Source organism: Poecilia latipinna, unplaced genomic scaffold (genome assembly GCF_001443285.1).
Source record: "Poecilia latipinna isolate Pla-1442-1.1 unplaced genomic scaffold, P_latipinna-1.0 Scaffold167, whole genome shotgun sequence".
Lineage (NCBI taxonomy): Eukaryota > Metazoa > Chordata > Actinopteri > Cyprinodontiformes > Poeciliidae > Poecilia > Poecilia latipinna.
In genome coordinates this window covers 419904-426123 of record NW_015112783.1, presented here as the reverse complement: position 1 = coordinate 426123, position 6220 = coordinate 419904, and the positions used below count along the sequence as shown (strand labels likewise).

General features: G+C 34.1%; 1 protein-coding gene and 1 long non-coding RNA gene across 2 annotated transcripts in view; one reads left to right on the top strand and one right to left on the bottom strand.

The window, feature by feature from the left end:
- Positions 1-6220, top strand: part of LOC106945913 (heat shock 70 kDa protein 12A-like) — a 17813-nt gene that overhangs the window by 4591 nt on the left and 7002 nt on the right. The window lies entirely within an intron of this gene.
- LOC106945914 (uncharacterized) lies at positions 2461-5640 on the bottom strand. Its single transcript, XR_001424652.1, has 3 exons — positions 5143-5640; positions 4249-4296; positions 2461-2488 (listed from the first exon to the last, which is right to left on the bottom strand). It is a non-coding gene; the product is annotated as an uncharacterized LOC106945914 (long non-coding RNA).

The window sequence follows — 6220 nt, the reverse complement described above, 5'->3', positions numbered from 1 at the left end:
AAATTTACTGAAACATTGTTGATTTGGTTCCCAACACAAACCACTGAGATTCTTATGGAATGACATACAAAATATATTTCCAGTCTAAATCAGAATTTATTATAGGTACTTTATGTGTGTTCATCTTTATTTGACAGAGAGTACGGGGTATCACCATGTTTTGGATAAGATGGTTATACAGCAAACTAAAATATTGAGTCTTCAAGTCACCTGAGGAAAACATTCAGCTACAAAATTAGAAAAGCATAAAAAAATGGCAGTAAATGTATCATAAAAGCGATATACAAAATGAAAACATTTGTAAAAGTTTTCATGTACAGCAGAAAATGAAAAGGAATGTTACATAATTGCAATAACTGACAGTCTATTTAAAACCTCAAGCTTGATAAAAAATATGCCAAAGCTATTTTATACTTCAGTACATTTTTAAATATACTTCAGTGAAGCTGACAACTAATCTAGCATTTTATACAAATTAAAAAATAGCAAATATCTTCTACAATTTCAAGCAATTAATCTGTACAACATCCTCAGTCACTTTGAAAATTCAACGCTTTCTCACTTTAGAAATGTTCGCTCGGTCCTTTTGATACTCAGTGATACTGTGAGGTAGAAGGTCCCATTTGTCGTACGTGGTGGGAGGACTGCACCAATCAGGTTCAAGAGGAGGATCATTCAGAGCCATCAGGCGGCCCAACCAGAAGCACTCATATCTCAAATAATCCACCACATGCTGAAGGGTTTGACATTGGTGTAGTGGTGTGGGGTTCTATGGTGAAGAGGTACAAAAAAACTACATAAACAATAATCACATTATTCCAAATTAACATTACATTTACCAAGAATTACAAGTTGTAGGGGTCCTATTGTATGTTATCCTGAGAATAATTTTAGTCAAACAAACCTTTAAATCCTGTTTCTCACTGTAGATTGCAAGTTGCAGATTCTGAATAGTCAGCTGTCTGTACTCCTTAACCTGGAACAAATGTAATATTTAATTAGTAACAACACAAATGACTTAGATTCAATATTAAAATCTTTGATCCAGTACCTTTGAATTTGCTGTATCACTTTTTGCCATATTCAGTTCAAATACGGCATCTATCTGCTTCACCTTTTTTTCCATTTCAGCTTGTGCGTCGTTAAACGCTTTCTGGTTCCATTCATTTAAATTACAAACAACAACAGAGAGTAAAGATAATATTACTTCAGAAAGAACTTTTATAATAAATAAAAATTAACTACAAATTTATTTGATTTTACAATACCGCCATCAGATCTTTGATTTTAGATGAGTTCTCATTTCCACCCTTTAATTTCAGACTAGCTTTGATTTTTGGCCATTTCCATCTCAGGTCTTCATATAATTCTATTATCCTTGGTTTGCTAACTGGATTGTTAAGGTTGATGGCTTTTCCTGTTTTGATTGAAGAAGCAACATCTCCTGCTGCTCTGTGCATCAGAATAACAACAATCATTAAATTTAAGTACCTGAAACATTAGTCAGTCAGTATGTAACCAAAGGTACAAAAACTATTTACATAGGTACTCTACCTGTCATACAATGATCTCAGCTCTTCATCTTTTTTATGTGCCTCAGTCCTATTAACAAAAACACATAATGTAAATTAAATCATACTGTTTTTTGAAAAATTGTCTTATCTTCTGACAGGTATCTGTTCAACTGTAGTATAAACCTTGTTTTGAAGTTTTGACTCGTTAGAAGTAACTTTTACAGTCACTTACATTTTTTAAATGTGTGTTGTATATTGAGAAAAAGCCCAAACAGATTTGAGATTTCTAGATCATGTTTATGCCACCAAATCTACAACAAATGATGCCTTGGTAAATATGTCCAAATAATCACCTAAAAATCAGTTTGTTCTCTGTGTATGTTGCAATGCAGAGACATCCAACAGCAATAAAAAAGATCTTCAATATTTTATTTGACAGTTCAAAACTCAGGGTGGTTCTGAACATCCCAACAAATTTATCTCCATCTGAGGGAGAAACATTGTTGAAACTTGAACATAATGAGAGAGTCCAGAAGGACAATGATCACAAAAATACATCAAAACTGTTTTAACAGGTAAAGCAGGCTTCAATTTAGGAGCTTTGCTATAATAAGCCATGTCCCACCATTTGTCATATATGTGGACAAATATAGTATTCCTGTATGGAATAGAGAAGATCTTCAATATACTCAAGGTTGTGCACCCAGTTTGTCATTTGAAATCATGAAAATGTTTATTTCTATTTTTAACTACAAAAAAGCATATAACTAATATAATTTTTTTGTCCGTGCACGTTGGATGGAAAGTATGACAATTCAATTTTGTGTTGTATGAAACAATATGTAGTTAAATTTGTTTTAGTAGAAGATTTCTTCACATAGATTTTATTTATTTTTCTGTTAGTGTAAAAGTTGACTTTAATGAATGAAAGTATAAAAAATGTATACCTTGCTTTTTCAAATTCTTCGTTCACCCTGTGAAAATAGACATTTATTAAAAAAAGGAATAGAATAGAAGAAGATTATTTATTTAATAAATAAAATATATGCAGAATTGAAATAGTGGGGAGGGCTGCACAAGTTTACAGTTTGTTGTCCTGCATGTGTGTTTTCTCACCAACTATTCTGAAATTCTCAGCCTTTCAAATCGCTGTGGTGGACCTTTCGCTACTCTTCCTCAATTAGCATTGCTTTATTTCTCCCATGATCCTGATTCAGTTCAACTTTACCAGTCAGATTTCAGAATCCTTTTTATGCAAACTGTCATGATTTCAGCCCTACCCTGACTGTGCTGATTACTCATTACCCTCACCTGCACTGTGCTGCTCCCTATTTAAACAGCTCCTCGTCACCAGCTCAGTGTGAGATCGTCTGTTGTCACAGTCACAGCTTTCAAGCCTTGTTCCATGTTCATGAGTCTCCTGGTTTTCTGATCCTGTCTGTTTTTTGACCACAGATTTTGGCCTTTTCCCTCTGCTGTAGAAGATTTTTGACCTCCTGTTGCTGAACCCTGCCTGCTTCTGACCCTGCCTCCAGTTTTCTGTCTATTGGATTTACATTGCCTAAGAAGCCCCCGTGCATGACCCTGGATTGTTCAACTACTAAGTCTCTGGTTTGTGGATTTTGTCCCAGTCATCTGGTTGCCCCCTGAGTCCCCACAGCCCATTCACCCTCCCCTCCCCAAGCTGGCTTCCCAACCCCTGTGGATCCCCCATTCCTCAGTCACCAGTGTGACCACACCCTGTGGAGCCCCTTCTTCACCCTTATTTTGTAATAAACTTTTTGTGTATTGATCACTTGTCTTTGCTGCGTTTTGGGTTCTGGCTGATTTTGCTTGTACATTACACAAACTGAAACCAGACACTTACTTACACTTTATATGAAGACACACGTGCATGTTATTTCACACTGTTTGATGTGAAATCAGAATAAACCTTTAGGCCAATTAGGCTCACCATTTTTTTCTTTTTACTAAATGCCAGAAAAATGAGAGACAATTTTTATTACATTCTTCAAGATTAAACAAGACAAAGATAAGTCTTCCTCTCATGCCCCAGGATTTGATCAAATTAATGCTTTGGTAGAAATGTTTTGCTAAACTTATTGGCCTTTTGAGGTTACTGAGCCATTTGAATGAGCTGTGTTAGAGAGGGGGCTCATCTAAACCATTTAGCCTCGGATGTATAATGATGTTACTAGACTCTTAGCAATGAAAGAATGTCCAACTCCACAAAGCATTGTTATACTCTTTTTATATAAGATATAAGGCACTAGAACAACATGTAGAACGTTTGTTAATGTTCACCTACAGTAAACAGTTCATCAGTCAGAGCCTGTCTCTTGGTAGTGGTCTAAGGTGTCTCAAACAAAAATCATTATGGCAATCAATAAATCTCTTAACACCTCCAAAATGTATTTTTGTCAGAAAAATCTAGTGTACAAAACATTTTTATTAAGTCATCTTAGAACTTGTTAAAGACAAGACAGTATTAAGATGTCCATATCTAAAACCATAGAACTGGTTTACTTTCATCTTCCCAAGACTAATAGGAAGGCTGACCCACTTATATTTTTTTCAGCTTCCAACAGATATCGTTGTTTCTATTCATATTCCTGATTTTACTTTAGATTTGTAAATAAAATTACACTGAAAATAAAGTAGGACTTTTCATGCACAGCATTCATTTTAAAAAAAAGTTACTTTACAGATGAAAAACAGGTTGCATGCACCTCACCTTTCTTCAAGTGATTGGAGTTCCTTCTCCGCTTGGCCAATAGATTTACTTTAAAACAAAATTCAGAGAATAAAACAAACATCTCAGTTATTTAGTATATCAAACAAAGTCAGAAGTAATGGCCTCTATAAAACAGTGAATTCCTGATTGTCTCACATTTGTGCAAAAGTCACACACTTAGTGTCAACATCTAGCATGTGGCAAACTTACAGTCTGGTAAAAACTTGTAAGGATTGTTATGTATTTAATTACTTCAGATTCTTCTGTTTGCTGGATGGAGACCCTTCTTTATATTGCCAAAGACATATATGGGGTTAGGATACATGTACATTAGTACAAGTAGAACATCTGGTTTAGCTTGCAGAAAATATGTAATTAAATGGATAAAGATATAAAACTTTAGGCATTTCAGGGGATAAAAAAATCTGAGTAAAACTAAACATCATTACAAAAGAAATTCAGGCAAAAAGAGAGAGAAAGACAGAGAGACAGATATGACAAAGCTTATGGGTCTGGGGGCTGTAAGAGGGACACATATCCAGGCCAACAATATAATAGGACATTACACAACATTTGCAGATACTTTATTATTGAGGGATTACTTTTTTAAAATTTCTACAGGGGAGTTTAATAAAACTATGTTACTCCTTTCAGTGGCCTCTTCCTCAGAGAGGTTGAGTTTGTTAACACTCCTTTCTGGACACAGGATTTAACAAAAATGTAACTCAGACTGGATCTGGTAGACATTCAATACTTTCATCATCTGTCTCTGATGATTTGTAGAATCATCACAGACATCTTTTCAATTAATGTTTTCTGCAATTTATTTATTTGTTAAAATGAGTTTAATTAAACTATTACAATTAATACAATTTAAATAAGCCATGCAGTTACCTTATCTTCTGGAGATCATGTTGAAGGGGTTCAGTCAAGGCAATTCTTTAAAAAGAATCACATGAATATCAAACAGCATTTATTACATTTTATTGTATTCATTAATCAGCGATGTTACTACTATTGAAGAATTTTTAAAATGGCTTTTCAAACTTTGTGTCATGTCTGTCAAGTTTTTAATAACAATCAGCATAATTATGACCTTATCTCCTGGCAGTGACTTTCAGCAGTCAAACAGACTCCTACCCTAAAAAAATGAACGTTAATTGTAATAAATTACATGAGCTATACTCATAAAATATTATTAGGTGGTTAAATTGTAGGTTCTTTTTCATGTAATACATCTCAAAGGTTTAGAGACAAATTGGTCTTTTAGCAACTTGAACAACTGATATCTAATGTAAATTGTCGACATAGAGAATTATTTCAGAAACGTGTTATTCTTAGTATTTTTCTCTTAAGGTGGAGAGATTTTATGTAAAATTGACTTTTTTAAAACTTTACACCATGTTATAATGTTATTCCCATATCCAAAATATACCTTGAGTGTTGCTTTGATTCTTTTGTGCCTGGTTTTTTTTTCAGATTTCTCAATGCTTCTTTTCTCTCCTGCTGACTCAAGCTGTGAAAACAAAAATAGAAAAAAAAGAAAATAGGAACAAACATCATACTATCACTGAATTAATCCAGCAAATATAAATTGACTAATTTTGGTCTCAGGGACATGGAGAATAAGTACTGATGGATTAATTGAGGGTCATAATAATATATGGCTTAAATTGTATCTACCTGTGGTACAAAAGACAAATTATTACCTTCCATCTTTCTGGGGGTGTTGAGGATCTTTCTTCACATCATCAGTCCTTCTAGAGAAACATCAAAGAAATGTTAGTTCCAATATTTAATTCATCTGGCAGATCACACACAGAATGTTCCAACATGCACAGTTGTGGTAAAGTTAATAATTTGTCTCTTATAAATGCTGTCCACAGATGAACATTGTTTTTTACCAAACCAGAGTTTGGTAAAAACAAGTCAGACTCGACTTTGTGCCAGATTTTGGACCACAGATTTCCAC